General features: G+C 37.2%; 1 long non-coding RNA gene across 2 annotated transcripts in view; it reads right to left on the reverse strand.

Moving 5' to 3' along the window:
- Window positions 1-22,002, reverse strand: part of LOC138806473 (uncharacterized) — a 50,410-nt gene that overhangs the window by 21,966 nt on the left and 6,442 nt on the right. For both annotated transcript variants that reach the window (XR_011365895.1, XR_011365894.1), the window contains exon 3: window positions 1,795-1,860. This is a non-coding gene — a long non-coding RNA (uncharacterized lncRNA). The remainder of the gene's footprint in view (window positions 1-1,794; window positions 1,861-22,002) is intronic.

The following is a 22,002-nucleotide window of genomic DNA, read 5'->3' on the forward strand; positions in this document are numbered from 1 at the left end:
CTCCCTCTTAAAATTCCAAATTAAATGCCAACTTGTCTTCCAAGACAATAATCATGGGAGCAGATACAGTGTGGTGGTGCCTACAGCTTCTACAGTGCCAAGGTAGGAATGTTTTTAAGTAAAACAATACAAGGTCAGGTGCAGTACCTGTAATCTCAGCTTCTTGGGAGACTGAAATAGTTGAATAGTGGTTTGTTTTGTTTAGAAAAAGTCTATGCTTAATGCAAAGGGATAGGACATCAGAATTCTTTGCTGAACTCCTGGGAGGATTATGATTTGAATCCAGCCCAGGCAAAAAGCAAGAAGCTATCTCAAAGAACAAACCTGGCATAGTGGGACTGCAATCCCAGCTATATCAGAGGCACAGGTAGAAGAATTAAGGTCCAAGCTTGTGCTGGGAAAAAGTGCAAAAATTCTATCTGAAAAATAACTAAAGCCAAAGGAAGTAGTAGAACACTTGCCTAACAAGCATGAGGGCCCTGGTTCAAGCCCCAATACCACCTAAGTGGGGTCAAGAAAATAATTTTAAAATAGCTGGTTTTCATATTTTACAAGACAATATCAGATCCTGTGATCACATTCCTAAGGTATTGTCCTGGCCCTCAGAAGGGGTAGCACTCCCAGCGTCTGGCCAAGGACTAGCTTTATCTCTTCATTACTATCTATACCCGTGGTACCTGACATAATTGTATTTGGATGACTGTTGTTTATTAACTTTCTAATCACTGAATAAGACAAAGAAGGATTTGAAAAAGCTATTACATTTTAAGCATTAAGCCAATGTATATTTACATTGAATTATGCAATCAGAAGGAAAGAAACATCTTCGCTTGTAAGAGTCAGGCTGATCCATGAAAGTTGACCTGTGATACTTGGTCTCCCATGACAGAAACATCCTGGATAGGACTGTCACATACATGTCCCATGGCTACACTGCAGCTGCACTGCTTTCAGGCTGATTCTGATCTTTAACCTTGACTATAAGTAAAAAAAAAATTTTAACTCTCTAAAGCTAAGAGTCTTTGACAAGGATCTGAAATCAATTCATCTTGCCTCTAAAATTGGGTACCTTTCTTTCTCTGTTGCTGGCACTGAGCAAGGACTCTGCCTTTCATCAATCTTTAAAATGATGAGATTCTTCAAAACTGTATAGATTATTACAAATAAGTCCAAGAATTTTGCATAGAACCCAGAGAGATGGCAAAATGTTCAACCTCATCAAGTTTATGTCCCAGCCTCAATTCTTTATGGGCATCTTCCTCGTTTGTTTGTTTATTACTGTGCTGGTACTGGGATTTGAACTCAGAGCTTTGTACTCTTGCTTGGCTTTTTCATGCAAGCTGGTTCTCTACCACGTGAGCCACACCTCTACTTCTTTCACAGTTGATTTATCCTCTTTTGAGATTACTAAAATAAGTAACCAAGCTGATAATGCTCTTCTTCACAAGCAAATGTAATAGAACACCTGTGTGTTGAAAGGCATATATCTATACAATCTAAGCATATATTATCTTATCCAGTTCTGGCTCCATAAACACTGCATAAACGCCAGCTCTTATTTTTCTAAACAAAGCTGTTTATTTGGCATAATCTTTGGATTGGAGATGAACCTACTTCATTCGTGCATCCATTAATTTTTAAGGAGTTAATTCAGTATCTACTATGTGCTAGACCTGAGCTATACACTGAGGAAGGAATAGGGTAAGAATCAAAGATCATGAAAATGATTTGAAGAAACGGTCTCCACCATATAGACAGGAATGATATGAAAAAGTAGACTTGACAATCTCCTACCTTGAGATGATCATGTGTTCTCTCCTGCAGTTGAGCCTCTTTAATTGTCTGTTTTATTCCAAAGTACTGGAATAAAAATGGAAAAATATAATCAATCATGTAGCTCTTTATAAAAAAATGTTTTAAAAGTAAACCAACCTGCCAGATGTTTCCAAACGCTCATCTGTTAAATGTCATGTAGATAACCAATTCAGACTATTGAGATTTTTGTTCTCAATGGGGTGACACAACCATACACACAATTTTTCTTACAACCAATCTATATGTCTTGTCTTTGACATAGGCCAAATATAACTGGTTCTTGTAAAATTGTCCATCCCCCCCAGAAAAACAAAAAGAATAATGAGAAATCATGAAAATAATTGTGTCTCAAAGCCAATAAAAACTTCTTCCGGATCCATTCCTTGCTGGAATCATGGCCTATGACTAAATGGCTATCAGTACCGCTTCCATCCTGGCACATCCAGTTCCCAAGATGACCAATCTTTTATGGACCAACTTCAAATCCCTGCCCTGACACCTCCTGTCATTGGAAGGTGGCTCACTGGAACTACTAACCACCTTGTTCTACAGGACTTTAGGAATGTTTAGCTTTTATTTTTCAGGAAGACATAGCCTTTGGCCACTGGTGGCCTCTGATGTCAATGGAGCCTTATAAAACCTGAGTTCTTTCTTGCTCAATGAGACTATGACAGAATTTAGCTGCTCTCTGTAGCTGCCTTGGTTCACTAAAAATAAATTTCTAGACCTCTTTCATAAATCAGTGGGGCAGCACACCTACTCTTAAATTAGCCAAGATGAAGACAAAGCCAAGATGGGCAAACTCATAAGCTGAAAAGAACACCAGAAAGCTAAGTAAGGCAGCTAAGAATAGACCACTTATTTCCTAAGAAAAATACTTATTTCCTAAGAAAAATATTTAAGTAAATGTGAAAATATCTAATAAACCAATCAATGAGTTCATAGATATACAAAATATAATTTATCTTAGAGCAGGCAATTCTGCTGCATAGGCAGTCATAATATCAAAGCTTTTTTACTTTAAATTTATCAAGGTCTTCTTTAATTGCCATAAACACCTAAAGATGTGAGCAAATTAACACATAAAATTGCAGGATTTTAGCTGATACATATTCATGGATGCATGTTATTATGATCAGGCAAATAATGACCCAAGACATTGATAAATTTGGTAGGAGCAGAAGAAAAACACAGTGCACTGTTAGAATTCTCTGTGGATCACAGAATGGAATCTTTGATAAGCTTGGCTCCAAGAGACCATTCATAACAATTATTGTATTTCTGTAATTCTGCCGAGAGAGATCAGCAAATGTTTAATCAGTAGGCTTCATGAGAAATAATCTCCCCCAACACTTGAATGCTAGATTAGTGAGAAAGAATGTTAGCTTCTTGAAAGGCTAGTCCAAACTTTGATTCTCAGAATCTGTCTCCCATTCTTACTGGCATTCTTGCTTGTATTATGCTCTGCCACTTTGGTAGGACTAAGGATTTCCCAAACATTTGTGGGAATCTCAAGTTGCAGTTTTTCCAGAGTCTTCAGAATGAATGTCTTTGATTTATATAGAAATATATGTCTCGTGTGTTGGCTCACCAAAGGCTGCTGAACTGTGGTTATTTTTAATCCCTGGCCTGCTAACCATTCTCATTAGAATGTAAGCTCACACAGCTACTACTCATTAAATCCTTTGTTCTTACCCAAGCAGACAGTGCCCTTATGTGTTGGAAAGTGTATTTAGTTGGAACAGAGCTTGACTGCTTCTCATAAAAGAATCTGAGCAAAAGCTCAGGACAGAGTGAAAAGCTAAGACACAACTGCATGAACTGCAAAAGTCATGCAAAGTGCTCTAGAGAAAAGGCCATAATTGGCCAACGGTGTGTCCCAAGTAGTAAAACACCTGCTTACCATGAGGTTCAGAGTTCAAATCACAGTTCTGAAAACAATGATCCATAGACTTATGGCTTGAAAAGGAAATAATGTAGGAATGTTAATTAATTTCATCTGGGCCTATAAGATACTTCAAAATCATTCTCAACACAATATCTTAGTCCTTTCCAATTAACCTTCACAAGGAAGCACTTTAAAGTTCCTGGAACCAACAAAATTGAACTCTAGAATAGAAAAATACTGACACTTCTACCAAGCTAGCATTTTTTGAGTTTTTACTAGTTTCAGAAATTATGGCCTTTATCTATGAACTCATTTGTTCCTTACAAAAACCCTGACACAGGGGTTAATTTTGTCCTCACAGTAGTTGCTTTTTTTAAAGTCACATACAATGATCTTAGAGATCACTAGTCAACTATCAGCCTTCCCACTTCTATATGAGAAATCCCAGTTATTATACTGTGAGCTGGACTAACATTAAATGGGAGAAAGTGGCAGCTGCTTGTGTTCTGTGGCTTCAAGGAATGATGGAAAAATTCACTCTACTCACATCTTCAAGTTCCAGCTCCAATCACAGATCTGTCTACCCTAACCATGTTGGAAATGTCTCTGATTACTGAGGTGTGGCATAGGAATAAGGACACCAGCTCAAAAGGAACTTGACAAGGCAAGACTTTACTTCTGCAGAATGGCATGTTACTGACAGAAGCCAATTAAGCAAGCATGTTGGTTGGCAGTCTGCCCATGTTTTCTTCCTAACACATTACTGCTCCATATTCTGATTGGTCAGAACTTAGCTTCCCAATTTTACATAATTGGCTAGTTTGAAAGGAGTTATTAGTTTATCCAAGGAGTCAACCAAAACAAGGATACCTGAACAAAACAGAAACTTATCTGGAAAAATATTCTGACTCAGCTGGTACTCTACCACTTGAGCCATGCCTCCATCCCCTAGAAAAGCAATTCTTTTTTGCCAGTCCTGGGGCTTGAACTCTAGGCCTGGACTCTGTCCCTGAGTTTCTTTTGCTCAAGGCTAGCACTCTACCACTTGAGCCACATTTCCAGCCTTTTCTGAATAGTTCATTGGAGATTAAGAGTCTCATAGACTTTCCTGCCCAGGCTGGCTTCAAACTGCAGTGTGCAGATCTCACCCTTGTGAGTAGGCAGGATTACAGGATGAGCAACCCATGCCTGGTTAAAAAAAAATCCTTATAACAAGATGTAGTTTAGTTACAATAGCTCTTTGTATGATGGAGGCTACCCTTAAAATGACAGGACTTACATCAAACAACCACTTTGACAGAAAAGATTCTAATTCCTACAAACAGAGGAGAACAGGTACAGTGGAGAGAACATGAAATGCAGAGCTCTCCCCCACCCCCAATACCGCCCTGCCAGTTCCTTCACAGTAGTCTGACTTTGGGTGAATAATTCAGCCTCTCTGGACATAACTATAACCAAACCTACAGTACAATATTGCATAAAGACTATTGAAACACATAGGAAAATAAATTTTCAAAGTAGAATGATGTAGATAATGGTTAACTACCATTACTAAATCTAGAATTCAATTATGGCACATGATTTCTTCCAGAATTCTTGTATCTAGACAGTGGTATCTGCACTCAGGTTCTGAGCCCAGTGTGGAGAAAGATAGTTAAAGTCTTTGGGGAAATGGAGCACACAGAAGTCATGTGGAAGTGTTGGAAAGAAGAGTCTAGGGCTCCTACTTCCCAGCTGTAATGATAGAAGGGAATTTGCCTGGAACTATCATCCCAGATACATAGTCTACATTTGGGTGTTACCATGGTCAGAAAATTCCCAGGCAGTCAGACACTTTCTAATTAGCTCTTGTAAAATGCAGGTATGATCATTAGAGAGTAAGTCATGGTGATGATGACATAAACATGGGATTGTTTAGAAAAGACCTAGGAATTTGAGAGTGAGCTGAGACTAAGAACAAGAGTACATACTCTTTTATTTATTAATTAATATTGGTCAGTCCTGGGACTAGAACTCAGGGTAAAGGCACTGTTCCTGGAGTCTTTAGCTCAAGGCAAGCACTCTACTACCTTGAGCCACAGCACCCCTTTCATTTTTCTGTGATTAATTGGAGATATGATTCTCACACACTTTCCTGTCCTGACTGGTTTCGAACCATGATCCTCAGATCTCAGCCTCCTGAGTTGCTAGGATTACAAGCATGAGCCACAGTCACCCATCTCTTAATCACACCAAATTCTTAATCATACTCTTAATCTAGGCGAAGTAAACTAAAGATTCCCCGACATGGCATATCACTCTCTGCTCAAGCCCTTGGGGAGAGGGCCACACGGCCCTCCACTAACCTTTCACAAATTTAATTGAATGAGGTGGGCCTGAGTTAGGTCAACTTCAATTTGAATAAGTTGAACTTGCTACTTTGTCTAACCCTCAATCAGGTATGGCATGGTTTCAATTTTTCTTATTTTTCTCAAACCAGCCTTACACTAATGTGACCTATTATTGACCAATTACTGAGCATTGAGTCACATACACACACACATACACACTCTTCTTCAGATCCCATCGAACCCATCATACAATCCTTTCATTTCAATCATGTGTTCACCTTGGGAAATCATTTCCTCTCCATCTTTGCCACCATAGTTCTTGCCCAAGCAGTCATCTGTCACCTTGGTAACTAGTGTAGATTACTGAAAAATCCCTACATCTGCTCTTATTCCAGTTCCCAACCTAGTCTCTGTAAAAGTAATTTAAAATAAAGAAAAGGAAGACAAGAAGCCAGGTACTGGGAACTCACGCCTATAATCCCAGCTACTCTGGAGACTGAGGTCTGAGAATCTCTGTTAGAAGCCTACAAGCCTCTTATCTCAAATCAACCAACAAAAAGAACTAGAAGTGTGGCTCATGTGGTAGAGCACCAGCTGTAAGTAAAAAAGTCAAGGAAGAGGGTTCTGAGTTCACGCCCCAGTTACCAGAATGAGAGGGGGCAAGAGGACAAGAGAGGGAGAGAGAGGGAGGGAGAGAGACAGAGAGGGAGGAGAGAGAAGAGAGAGGGAGAGAGATGGAGAGAGAGAGAGATGGAGAGGTAGGGAGAGAGGAAGAGAGAGGGAGAGAGAATATCTCAACACCCAACAAGTCACCAAGATGATCATATTAGTTGCCTATTGGGTCTTCAACATGATAAAGCATGCTGTCATTTGTGGACCTGGACACTCTGTCCTTAACTGCTCATGCTATTTGGACAGCAATGTGAGCGTCATTCAGCCACACTGGTGCACACATTGTCCCCTCAACAGAAATACTCCCATCTGAACCCCCATCCATAGTACTCTTCCTCTACTTAGCAGAAACCAGTAAATGTATTCTTTGTCCAGGCTTCCTTTAGGCCCTGCAACTATACCCTCTTCTAGAGTACTATTCTCTCCCCTTATAATTCACGCTGAAATTTATAAATACACAGATACGTCATTATTTTTATCAGTGTCATTTTCCTACTAAGCAACAAGCACTCTGAAAGCAGGAATGGTGTCTGCTGTTCTGCTGGGCTTAGCAGTGACCTGTGCCCAGGAACAACAACCATTTGTTGATGAACACTGAAACAATGAATACCAGGAACTCTTCAGGCTGTGAGATGAAGACCCAGAGAACAGGGCCTGATTAGTTGACGAAACTCATCTCTCCTCCCATTTGCAGATTCCTCATTTCTGCTTCAGAAATTTGCATTGCAGGTCAAAGGTACGATTCAGAATGACTTTCGTAGAGATTTTTTTTAGAATAGTTCCTCATTTGTTGGGTGATGTTTAGAATAGTCCAAGTCACACTGTCATTGGGCTGATGACCCTAAGGGCATATCAGAGGCCAATTTGGACTGCAAGAAGGTTCTTGTGCTGATGTTGGCCTTCCTGTAATCCCTTCTGCTGTGGTCTGAATGTTTCAATTTCTATGTTGAAGTTCTCACCATAAGGAGGTCATGTAGATCAAGAGGGTAACTCCCTCGATGTTTGGGGCCAGTGCCCTAAGATACTCCACATTCTTGGACCCAATTTCCCAAACTACTCTATGTGCTTTCCACATTAGACAACCTTTCAGTTCTTTGAAGACAACTTAAAAGCCACATCTGAACTCTTCTCCTTTATATTTTATGCTTTCTCAGCTTTAGATTTTAATTTATGGACTATGCCTTGCTATCTTATGTCATTCATTCTTATAAGCTACCTTAAATCCTGAGTGGCATAAAACTATATATAAATAAATATTTACTTTTTTTCCTCTATGCAACAATTCAAGGTTTCCAGCAGTCTCCTCAGTACTCTTACATTCCCACTTCAGTTCCTTTCTCTGATCATAGGGACACTAGGACAGGGTTATTTCCAAACACAGTCTACAGCATCATTGCTACCAAGTCCACAGTGGAGTCTCTGGGAGTGATGGCTTAGGACCAACAGGAAGACCTGGAGAAAATAACCAATCCTTCACCACATTAGCAGTTCCTTTTTGATGTGAGCTATTAGTGACCTGCTCAGACTTTAGAAACCTCTAAGACTTGAATTGATAGGTGGCATCGCATGTGAACTGGAACATTCGAGCCACAGAAATAGAGATCCCTTTTCCCTCACACTAACTCTAGATCTACCCCCCCTTTCCTCTCTTTTTTTCTGCTACCCTCAAAAACCCTTCTCTCTGCTATATTTCAGACCATTCCTTTCCACTGTTGCAAGAACAGCCACCCCCTACACATATACTTGTCCCTGTTTCAGGAGCATTTCCAGATCTCTCTAACAGCAAGCAATTTTCTTCTGCACACAAAGTGCTCTGGTTTTCCCTATCCTAAAAAAATACTAATCATGAAATATTTAATATCCTCCCTCGCCCAAAGCTGACATCCTAGCTCTTTCTGCTCAAGCATGAGTAAGCCCTTGGCAAAGCATCGCCCCTTCAGCAATGGCCTGGCGGGTGCAGGGTTCTGCAGGTCCTCGAGTTAATATTGGTTTGGGGGGAATGGTAAAGAATCCAAAATGATAAATAAAAGATGAGCTATGGAAGTGAATGTGGATTTAGAAATAGGGAGAATGCAATGCATTATTATCTTTTGGAAATAAAAAGTCCTACAAACATCAGCAAAGCTACAATAATAAATATTTTACTTGCTAACAGTCTGGTGTCTAACATTTTCTTCTATATATTTTTGCTGCACTCTCTGAGTTTGCATCTTTAGAGGTGATTCCATCTGTTTTCCAGTCTACTTAATTTTTTAATTGCATATTTATAGTTTAGAGAAGTTTTAGCTACCTACATTTTTATTGGGAATTCAAGTTTGTGAGATTTTTTTTTCATTTTGTAAAATTTTCTTAGGTTTCTTTTAGATCTGAGCTGAAAGATTTCACAACATGCCAAGTTTTCTTTTGCTATGACTAATCCCGAGACATCTTTGAGCTGACAACACCCTAAACCAGTTCATCAGTTATGTCTCATCATCATGGTACATTATGTATTTTAGATTATCTTATCTGATAGATAATATTTGCATTCTAATGAAGCCTTAAGAAAAACCAGATCCTTTACTTATAATTTTGTATATCTTATATTGAAAGCACTTTCCACCTACTGCCTTCTGGCTCTGTACATTTTATATATTTTCTCCTCCACTACCCACATTTTTTGGTTCCAAATGCCAGATATCAAAGGATTTGTCCACATTTGGTATCAATGCCAGATAAGTTGACCAGTGGGTGGATAAACTTGTGGGATTGTTCTCAGTAACTTAACTCTTGTTACCCATATGCAAAGTATGTATCAACTTGAATTCTGACTCTTGGCTTCCTTAGCTGGTGCTTGACTGCTAAGCAGACATCCTGCTTTCTGTGCAGGAAAACCTGGGTTACTTCAATCAAATATCTGACTAAGCCTTGCAGATGATGAGGCTGTGGAGAAGGCTTAGGAAAGGTCCAGGCATGTTAGGATCCAGAGTGTAGAGGCCTTATTTACTCTGTGGTAAATCTTCCTTTGCTGTTAAGTGTCCTCAAGAAGCATGCTGGAGGATGTGCTAGAACACTTTCCAGTCCTGTCCCTTTGTTTGGATCTCCCTTCTCTGACACCTAGCCCCTTGGTTTTGGTTTCTACTCCACCCTATTGGTAGTCAGCCAGGTCTAGTAAACTACCTAGTAACAAAATACCTTTTAAGTCTTTGTTCATTTCAAAGCATCTGTCTTGTTTTTCCGAATCAGCCCAGTTCCTTGCCTCTCACCTAGCGCCCTCCTGACTCCTTCACTCTCTATCTTGTTAACCCTCTAGCTGAACTCTCCTGGGCTCCTTGTCCTCTTTTCACTTTCTAAATGATGGCCTCTTGCTAACTGTTGCCACTGGAAACACTGTTCCTTGGAATTCTTATTCACTCTCAGAATTTATTGTCTTTTTTTTTTTTTTTTTTTTTTTTTTTTGCATGTTTGAGTCTCTTCTCTCTGGAGTCAAACCTCATTGTCTGCCAATACCTACCTTAACACTTCATCCCAATGTCTTTTCTCAAAACCAGATCTCCTGTCTTAACTGCTCTTTGTCTTTTAAAGATGGGCAAACTGTTGAATTTCCTTTCTACCTTGACCGAATTTTTTCTTCCCTTTCCGACTATCCCACTCTGATTCTAAACTTAGCATCCTTAAACTATAGCAAAAGTGTCTCAATCATTCTAGAGAACTGTCAGTCCATCCAGATAGTTTTTCCTTCTCCCTAAAATTGCCAAATGCTTTAAAAAATCTTTCTTATACTATAATTAAGGTTTATCTTATATATGTAGCAATAACTAACACTTACCAAGTGCTTACAGTGTACTAAGCATTTCCCAACCACATGTTAATGGTTATTTAATAATAGCCAGTATTATCTCTATTATAATGATTATAATCTCTAATTTAAATGAAGAACCTAGGTCTTACAAAGATATGAGAAACATATTCAGCATCACATAGAAAGTGATAGAACCTTAATTTAGATACAGATATTTGACTACAAATAGCCATGAGCTTACTCATCAATAACTAATGATAATAACCACCAATTATACATCACTTGCTATGTGCTCCATAAAGCACAAAGCTTCCCTATGAGTTTACACTATTATTATCACTTTTTGTAGAGGGGAAAATATATGTTCTCTATATGAGTTTCTCTTCGTTAGTAATGAGAGAACCACCATTGGTTTCTGGACCATGTGATACTAGGTAGAATGTCACCAGACTGTTTTTCTGTTTCTCTGTTCTGCTGACTTCCCTCAACTTTAATGTCTTAACATTTCTATTCTATAAGGCCTTTTTATGCATTTTTTACTACAAGTTTTATTTTGTAATAGTTTCAAAATTACAAATATTGTGAATGAGCACTGGTGGTTCATCCCTATAATACTAGCTACTTGGAAGGAAGGCTGAGATCTGAAGATCAATCACAATTTGAAACCAGTTTAGGTAGAAAAGTCCATAAAACTCTTATCTCCAATTAACCAGCCAAAGCCTGTGGTTCAAGTGGTAGAGTGTCAGCTTTGAGTGAGAAAGACAAGCAAGAGTGCAAGTTCCTGAGTTCAAACACCAGTACTGGGGGAAAAAAATTCCAAGTGCAGTAAAGAATTCTTTCCGAACCATTTCAGCACAAACTACAGTGCTTGACTACTGCCCTATAACCCCTAAACAATTTAATATACATTTCCTCCAGACAAGTACATTTTCTACATGGCTATAATAAAACCATCAAGACAAGAAAGTTAACACTGACACATCATTACCACCTACTTTCCACCCCCATTTAATTTCTACCAATTGTCCGAACATATTTTTCATGACAAGAAGAGTTCATGCAGATTTTCTTTTTCTTTTTCTCTTTCTTTCTTTATCTTATATTTGAGGGGGTGCCATTACTGGGGCTTGAACTCAAGGTCCAAGTACTGTACTTCAGCTTTCTGCTCAAGGCCAGTGCTCTACCACTTGAGTCACATCTCCACTTCTGACTTTTTGCTGGTTAATTAGATATAAGATAGTCATGGACTTTTCTACTTGGGCTGATTTATAACTGTGATCCTCAGATCTCAGCCTTCTAAAATCCTCAGATCTGTTTTGTGTGTGTGTGTGTGTGTGTGTGTGTGTGTGTGTGTGTGTGTGTGTGTGTGTGTGTGTGTGTGTGTGTGTGTGTGTTTCTTCATTTGGGGGTGTAATTATTACCAGTATGGCTGCAAATTAGTGATTTTCTAATGTAATTATTTCTTCCACATTGGCATTAACATTTTGCAATTTACTTTTCATTTATTTTTATTATTATGGGCTCATGGATTTTGTTTTACTCAGCATTATGAGCTTTGGTTAACATTATCTACTTAGAAGATAAAATGATCTCAGAGTTGATAGCACTCCTTCACAAAGGTTTCTGTTCCCTTTGCATTTCTTTGACACACTGAGTAATTCTCTTGAGTCCTTCCTCTTGAGTCCCTCCTTATGTCCTGGGGCATTAAAAATTTCTGGATTTCTTTTTTACTTTCCCGTTACAGTCCTGTCATCAACCATTTCTCTAAAGAAATAGTTATGTTTTTGTTGTAGAGAACTTTTTGGGGTTGGGCTGGGCTTTTTTACTTTCTTTTTTTTTTTTTTTTTTTTTTTGGTCGGTCATAGGGCTTGAACTCTGGATCTGGGCACTGTCCCTCAGCTCTTCAGCTCAAAGCTAGCACTTGAGCCACAGAGCCACTTCTGGTTTTGTTTGTTTGTTTGTTTATCAGTCATGGGACTTGAACTCTGGGCTTGAGGACTGTCCCTCAGGCTCTTCATTGAAATGCAAGCGTTCTACCACTTGAGCCACAGTGCCACTTCCAGTTTTCTAGTGGTTTATTAGAGATAAGAGTCTCACGGACTTTCCTGCCTAGGCTGGCTTTGAATCACGATCCTCAGATCTCAGACTCCTGAGTAGCTAGGATTACAAGCATGAACCACCAATGCCAGATTGGGCTTTTTTGTTGTTGTTTGTTTTGATTGTTTGTTTGTTTTATTTTTTTCTTTTCTTTTTTTTGGGGGGGGGGGCCTGGTTGTGGGTCCTGAACTCTGGGCCTGGACACTGTCCCTCAGCTCTTCAGCTCAAGGCTAGCGCTCTACCACTTGAGCCACAGCGCCACTTCTGGCTTTTTTCTTTTTGCTTATTTGGTGCTGAGGAATTGAACCCAGGTCCTCATGCATGCAAGGCAAGTGCTCTACCACTGAGCCACCTTCCTAGCCCCTATTTTTTTCTTTTTATGAGAGTTTTATCTTGGAGCCTGGGCTGGTCTGAAACTCATTACCACCCTTTTAAACCTCCCAAGTTCTGGGATTATAAGTGTGTACCAACATGTTCAACTTATGATGGCTTTTTATATAGAATAATATTCAGCAATAAAGAGTTGATTTCAAAGTATCATCATTGTGACTGTAGTGTCAGTACTTGAAGGTTTTCTTGTTGATCAGAGTTCAAACACAGTCATTCCTTGATACCATGGGAAGATTGGTTCCAGGACTCCCATGAATAACAATATTTAAGAATGCTCAAGTTCCATATATAAACTTTCATAGTATTTGTATACAACATATGCAAACCCTCATGCAGACTCACCCACCTCAGACTAATGGTAACACATGATACAATGTAAATGTTACATAAATAGTTGAAACTTCATTGTTTAGGGAATAATGCCAAGAACAATATTGTACATATTCAGTGTAGATGCAATCCTTGAAAAATACTTTCCATCAGCATTTGATTGAATCTGCAGATGCAGAACTATAAATATGAAGACCCAAGTATATATGCATAGATACATAAACATACAAATGTATGTCTGCCTTACAGCTCTATATCTTAGAAACAAAAATTTTACATAAATACTTTCAATTCTGATCTTATATCACTCAAGCTCATATTTCTATTTTTACAAATTCATAACTCCTTTCTGAAATAGTAGTGAGTATGGCTCTCATTATTCTGTGCACTGACTGATACGATTCTCTTCCCGTAGGAACTCCTCCATCTCACCTTCCTCTATAGCAGCTTCTGGCTTATGATCTCTGGACTGAATTATTCAGGGAGCTCAGTTCTTTTATAATGGACCAGGAAAATGCACTTTGTACAATAGGAACTGAATTTACATCCTTGATAGAATAATTTTTTAAAATTACCCACTTGAAGCTTTGTTTACATAAAATATAGTCTTAATTTAGAAAAAAACCACAACTTAGTTTAAAAAGATAATGTCTCAATAAGAACAAAAAGCAAGAAGCCTAAATTTTAAATATTTTGATAACAAAAGGTCTTTGTTTTGCCTCTACATCTAGTCTGCTGCTGTAGCATGGAGAGTATCTGACCTTTATTTTTTCCAGTTCTCTGATTAATAAAAATATGCTATTTATTTTCTTTAAGAGTCTCTATCACAACATGAATTGCATGTTGACTCTTAGATTCTATCTTGCCAGGTTGTCTAAAATCTCCTACTTGAATATTTGTGACAATTAGAGACCCCTATCTTCTTAAGAGGTTCACACTTCCTGCCTATCTCTTAAAATCTCTGCATCTGAGAACTTGGCTCTTTTATCTTACCTATATCCTGATTCAAGATGCTTTCTTCTTCCAACTACCACAACTGTAAGCATTTCATAACAGAACCAAGACAGTCTTCGTCAAAATATTATATTTAATTTAGTTGATTTGTTTGCCAATGGAGATGTGCACAGACGCAGTGTGGTATAAAATGAACAGGTGTAGTTCATGCATATAGCTTCATTACTTTTATATTCCACCATAAATATAATAAACATATTTTAAAAAATATTTGTTCCTCAGAGATTCCAGAGAGATTAAAGAATATGGCTAACCACAAACAAAAGGTACATTTAAATTTCTTAGGTTTAAACTAGGACTTTGGGGAACATTGTGAAGGCCTGGATTCGACTCTACTATGTATCCCAGTAGGATGTGCCACTGTCTATAGATTGTATAATAACAATAGTAACTTGCCTGTATTATCATTTATGTTCCTTAGGAAAACCTTTTAAAGTAGGTGAAAGAAAGCATATAACATGGGTATACACACCTGATAAATGGAAGACTTAAAATGCTATCCAAGTCTTCATTCAACCCACACATCATGCTGCCTTCCAGACTAGATTATATTTGTAATAGGTTTCCAATTCCTCAACCAAATCTCCTTATGATGTGCATCCAAACTCCTTTCCATCTAATGAAGTATATAAATCAAGTCAATCAAGTCTGACCTCATGGGAAAAATGCCTTCTGAAAAGATGTTTTGTTAAAGATAGTTGGCTTATTAAAAATAAAGCTACATTTTCCCCTTCAAATTAAAGAGAAAAGAATCTCAATAAGTGTGCAACCAGGCTAAATTTAGAAATCAGAAAACCCAATATTAATTATAGGTAGTTTTTAACTGACAAAACAGAGCAAATTCTTTTTCTTTTTCTGAATTATCATTTTTATATGAAGACAGGATAATAATTCCATGCATAGGCTACTTTTTAAAGACAGCTACACTACATCCAGAGGAATATAAGAAGACAAAGAAGGTTTAGTTATTTCATGATCATTGTTAAGATCAATAATTACAGTTTCTAGGGTGTGTGTGTGTGTGTGTGTGTGTGTGTGTGTGTGTGTGTGTGTGTGTGTGTGTGTGTGTGTGTGTGTGTGTGTGTGTGTGTGTGTATGTGCTGGTACTAAGGCTTGAACTCAGGACCTCATATTCTCGCTTAGCTTTACACTAAAGACTGAAACTCTACCACCTGAACCATAGCTTCATATTTGTTTTTTTGCTGATTAATTAGAGATAACTGTTGCTCAGATTAAGCTTCAAAATGTAATCTTCAGATCTCAGCCTCTTGAGAAGGGTTATAGTTATGAGCCACCAGTGACAGAATTATTTCAATTGTAATGAGGAGTTCTATCAGTATGAGTAATATTTATTGTTTTATTATTATAACTTTAACATACGTTTAGTATTTTAAACTTCAGAAACATAATGAAGAATATTTAAATTATATATGTTTTTGCCACCAAGCAGTTGTTCATAACAAACCAGTTACTACTGGTTTCTATTAATTTTCTTTGCATATCTGGTTCTGTTTATACAAATTTAGTATCACAGAGAAAAGTTTTATTTCTTTTTTTGTATCAGTTACATTTTCTATAACATTAAACTAAGTAGTATGATATTAGTGGATTATTGTCTACAGAATGTGCCCTAATTTATTTATCTCTAGCAGAAATATTAGCTTTTTTATTTTCATTATTTTAAGTAACAATGCAATAAATGATTTTGCATGGAAATATTCATCAGCAATTCTGGATATATTCCTAGCTGTAAAATTGTTGCATCAAAGGGCACACATTCTTTCAAAGTATGCTGGTTCATGTTGTTCAATCATTTCCAGAAAAATTATACCAGTTTATATATTGACCAACAAAGTATCAAATATAATGGTAGAATTTAACATTTTAACGTGACATTGCCAGTTTTATAGTTTATATCTTATTATTTGCATTAATTTGTATGCACTTAACTGTTAATACAACTGAAGTGTGTGTGTGTGCGCACGTGCACATGCACACATATGCACGTGTGTCAGTACTGGGACTTGAAATCAGGTACTAATGTTCTTATTTTGCTTTTTGCTCTGGTTTTTTACTGGTCAGCTGGGGATAAGAGTTTCTCAGATTTGTCTTCCAGGTCTGGCTTCAAACTCAGATCTCAGACTCCTGAGTCGCACTTGTGATCAGCACCCCACTAATACACATTAACCTCTGAATGTATTTATACATTGAGATTATATATATTGTATTTTAAACATATACATGTATATATTATCTTGTATATATTTGTCTCATGTCATCTATTTGTTACTATTATTCACATTATTGCTTTAAATGTATTTTCATATATGGATAATTTTTCATACCTTTCACATATGTATATATGTATTGTGTGCCTCTGTATACCTATGGACCATGACATATATGTTGTCAACATAGTTTATTTGCTTTTGAAATTGTTATTTAAAATAATTAAATTTAATGTTTCAGGGGCTGGGAAGGTGGCTCAGTGGTAGAGTGCTTGCCTTGCATGCATGAGGCACTGGATTGGATTCCTCAGTATCATATAAGCAGAAAAAAGCTGGAAGTGGTGCTGTGGCTCAAGTGATGAGGCGCTAACCTTGAGCTGAAGAGCTGAGGGACCAGCACCCAGGCCCAGAGTTCAGGCCCCACAAGCATAAAAAAATTAATGTTTCACTACATGTTTAGAACATCCAATGTTTAAAACATACCACTACAAATGCAGAATGGTTCATCAGTCAGTTCGTTTGTTGCTGGTCAGTTTACATTAAACCAGGCTTCTTTGGGAGTCTTAATAACCCCTAACCAGCAATCTCTACTGCAATTCTAGACAGCTGCGAATTATACAAAACTATACTTCTAAACCCAGCCTTCCATAACCATTTTGAATGGGGCTTTGAACTGACCGAGAACCCTCTGGGAGTTATGTTTCTATCCAGATATAACATTATTTCCTGGATCTAAGAACTCAACCTTATCAAAAGTACCTCAAGAATCTTCTAGGGGACATTAAACACCTATTGCCAAATAATATTTTGATGAGTTAAGTATAAATAAATGTGAACCACAGGGGCTATATTTTCTCTAAATAAACAAGTATATAAAATGAAAAGGTGCTAGGCCAAATAGATTTAGATCTGTTTGGAAGGAAAAATGAGTTTAATTCAGGGCTAAAATATAATTCATTTATCAACTGTATATCTGATCTCAAAATAAGTTGCATCTGAGGTGGCCACAAGTTTCAATAATCCCTGGGAGAAGATAAAAATTCCAAGTGTATTTCTCTTCAACCTACATTCTAAGTCCCTTTGTGGCAATATTTTTAACAGGAAGAATAATATACAAAATGCATTACTTTTCCTTTCATTTCACTTCAGCATTGTGAAGTATTAAGATTCACATGAAGCAGATGCAGCCTCCCCTGCACTCCAAGCTGAGCCAGCCTGCGTGTGTGGAGGAAAGGTAGAGAGCAGTGGCACAGAACTACCTTCGAGGATTCTAGCTGATCACAGCCAAAACTGCCATCTGTCCATGCTGAAATCTGTCAATTGTGACTATGAAATCTCTAGTTGAACCAATAAGTGACTGTATCTTACCTTGCTTTCCCTTTTATTGTAATCCATACATCTTTCACTCATTCTTTTCTCAAAGGAGAAAAGTTTGAACTAGTCCCTACACGTGTACATGAAATGGGAGTGTTGGGGTAAAAAGCAAAAGGAGGTGGGCTTTGGAATCAAGCAATCTTAGAGTCAAATCCTACTGACAATGACTATGTGGCATTGAATTTGCCATTGACTTCTCTGTACTTCCATTTGCTTATCAGTGAAATGAGCAGAAATATCTCTCCTGCCACATTCACTGGTATTAGGAGAATCACTGAGAAAATAAAAAATTTCTAGTCTTGAAGGATGCCAGTGGCTTTCACCTATAATCTTAGCTACTCAGGAGACTAAGGTCTAAAGATCACAGATCAAAGCCAGTGTGGGCAGAAAAGTGCTTGAGGATTTATCACCAATTAACCAGCAAAAAGCCAGAGGCTCAGGTATGGTAGAGCACCAGGCTTGAGTGAAAAAGCCAAGCAAGAGTGAGAGGCCCTGAGATTAAGCCCCAGTTACTAACAAATACACAAGTCTGATCTTCTAGAGTTCCTTAGTATATAACATTTTCTTGGTCCCTTCTTGTGATTTTCTCACCCACATAATTATAAATAAACTGGACATGGTAGTTCATATCTATAATACTAGCTAAGGGGATGCTTAAATGAGAGGATCATAGTCCAAGCTCATCTAGACAAAAACAGACAGGATACTACCTGAAAAATAGCTAAAGCAAAAAGGTTTGGGGAGGAGACACATGGTTTGAGCAGTAGAAAGCCTACCTAGCTCTGACTTCAAACTCTTATTTATTTACTTATTTATTAAATAAATAAGTAAATGCAAACATAAATAAATAAAAGAATTTAAAAATAAGAACAGTGTTACAAATAAGACTAAAGCTTCAGGAATATTTAGCCATAATTTTACTTTTGTGTTACAAATAAGACTAAAGCTTGGGCTGGGAAGGTGGCTCAGTAGTAGAGCGCTTGCCTTGCATGCCTGAGGTTCTGGGTTTGATTCCTCAGCACCACATAAGCAAAAAGAAAAAAGCCGGAAGTGGCACTGTGGCTCAAGTTGTAGAGCGCTAGCCTTGAGCTGAAGAGCTGAGGGACAGCACCCAGGCCCAGAGTTCAGGCCCTCCCCAAAAAGACTAAAGCTTTAGGAATATTTAGCCATAATTTTACTTTTGGAAGTAATCTACATTCCTTAACATAATGCTTTCCCTATTTGAAATACCTAGGAATCTTACTTTGCTGTCTAATTTGTTGTTTATTTACAATTTTATCTAAAATCCCTTAGAAATAAACAAGAAAAAAAAACAGAGAGAATATCAGCTTAACAAGAAGGTCCTTTGCCAGTTTCAAAAATGTTCATGAGTAAGTATCGCCTAAATAAGACTCCTCTAGGATGGTCTCTTTCATCCAAAAGAACCTGTAAGGGATTCCTAATTCAATCCAGTTTTGATAACCAAATACTAAAATTTTCTAAATCTACATCCTGAATTTTGAAAATTCTAGTTCCTTCCTATCATTTTTGTTACTCTGAAAGTATTTCAAAAAAAATTGTTAACACAAAATAAATGGGCCCCAATGTCTCTTTTAAAACAACGTAGGGCATCTTGACTATTTCTACCGCTTGGCTATGGTGAATAGTGCAACAATGAACACAGGTGTGCAAGAGTCTTTACTGAATCTTGACATGTAACTATTTGAATAAATATCCACAAACTATACTGTTGGATCGTAGGGTAGTTCTATGTTAAGATTTTTTTTAAGACTTTCCAAACTGACTTTGATAGTAGTTGTACTAATTTACATTCCTACCAACAGTGTACAGAGTTCCCTTATTTCCCCACATTCCCATTATCATTTGTCATTGTTCATACTTTTGGTGGTAGTCATTCTTACTGGGGTGAAATGGAATCTCAGTGTTGTCTGATTTGTATTAAATCATCCGTGAGGAAGAATATTATTATGTCATTTTCAGGGAAATGGATAGACCTTGAAAAAATTATGCCAAGTAAAGTAAATCCAGCTCAGAGAGACAAAAGACACATGATTTCTTTCGTATGTGGAAGTTAGATCTCAATTATAAGCATATACAAAAATATGTACAAGGTCATATGCAAATATACACAAACAACTCCATTAAAGTGTGGTATACACTGAGAAGATGTTTAAAGGTGTAACTACTATGAACAACTAGCTTACAATCTAACAAAATGACTAGCAGGAAGCTAAAACATGTGGTCAGCTGGGAAGGAGAAGACAGAGGGTTGGAGATGCAGATGAATGGGGGGCAGGGCAAATAGAGTCATGACATTCAATGTACTCAAGGGAAAATGGAATCAGCCAACTTGAATGAATAGGTGGGACTCAACAAGATGAAGGGGAGGAGGGGGAAGAAAGAATTGACATTGATCAACAAGACACATTGCACTCCAACTGATATGTTAAGTTGAAACCCCTTTGTACACCCACTTAAAGATAATAATATAAAATAACTACTTAAAAATAAAACAAAATAGAAAGGGTAAGAAAGGAACTTAAAATAAGGAATCCTGATCCCAAGGGGGTTTGGTGGGGTTTTTTTTTTTAGTATTTAAATATGTCTTCGTGAAGTGCAAATTTCTGCATAAAATGCTGCAGTATCTAAAAATATTATTTTGCTACAAACATATGGCTAACTTATCTCAGAATTTAGAGCTCAGTGCTTAAAGAAGAAATACTTCTCAATAAAGAGTTTTTCCTGAGCTCAGCCAGATCTATGAACAAAGGAAACTTGGACTGTCATCAGTTTTATGGCATTACCAACACATGGCTTAACAATTAATGTAAGGATTAACAATTAACAATTAACAATTAACAATTAAGCTGTAAGGATTATGCTTTCCAAGACAAAGTCAAATTCAAGTATCATGTTTATTTTTTCCACAAATTATTTCTCTTTAGAAGTATAAAGGGCTACCATACTTATCACATAAAAAAATTATGCTTTAGAGTCAGATAGAATAGAATGTTCTTCTGAATTTACCATAAATTCTTCCTGTGAACTTGGAAGTGATCTACAATTTCTGAGTATCTGTCTCTATCTTTATCAAAAGTATAGACGTAATAATTACTGTGTTCTACCTAAAGTCTACAAACTATATTACATACAAGTCATGATAAAAAGCCCACAATGTGGAGTATTTACAAAGAATTTTATTTTTTCTTCCTGGATTTTTTTCTTGAAGCATACATATTTCAAGATCTCTGTGATTAGTCATTCTTCCTCATCTAGTTTCCCTCATTCAAGCCATTTCCCTGCCTTCAGCACATCATGTAGAGACTAAAACTACAGAAACTGTGGGTGCCTCAAATCACAGCTCCTTACAAAATACGTTTCCTTCGTGACTCAGAGGTTTCTCTACACATAATTTTAGAGAAGTCACATCCCATTTTCAGACTCCCCTTTTCCTTCTCTTTCCTATTCTTCCTAGGTTTGATTAAATGGTAGCTGATATCTAGTTCTGTGTCTAAGAGTTGTAGTCTCTTATAACCAATAAATTCCTTAAGCTGATATGAATGCCTAAAATGAGAACATGAGATCTTTAAACTACCTTCATAATCTAATAATTCTAATCTAATATTATACTATTTTTGAGCATTGCAACAAGTAATCTCTCTCATTTTTAATAACCAAGCCTCACTAAATTTCATATAAGATAAAATTTGTGACAAACAATGCCTAAAAATATTCAGATTTCATTTCATTAATAAGCTTGATCGCAGCTGTGGGCTTTTTGGGAATGATTAAATATTACAAATGTAAACCACATGGATGAATGCATGAAACAATTGAGTAGAAAAGTTTTGTAGGGAAGAGATTTTATAGTTCAAGAGAATTTTCCAATGTGGGTTGGGGGAAGGATGAAAGCATATAGAATAATTGAGATTTGGAGGGACAGGAGGGAGACTGAGACCAGGCTCTCTAACCAATGGAGAAAGATTTTTTTTCCAAAAACTTTTAGATTCCACTTCTTTTCTTTTCTCTTGATCTCTTTAAAGCCAAGAAGTTTTCTAAATTCCTTCCAACTGAGTTGCAACA

This window comes from Dipodomys merriami, unplaced genomic scaffold, assembly GCF_024711535.1.
Source record: "Dipodomys merriami isolate MVZ:Mamm:240054 unplaced genomic scaffold, mDipMer1.0.p SCAF_40, whole genome shotgun sequence".
In the NCBI taxonomy this organism is placed as follows: Eukaryota; Metazoa; Chordata; class Mammalia; order Rodentia; family Heteromyidae; genus Dipodomys; species Dipodomys merriami.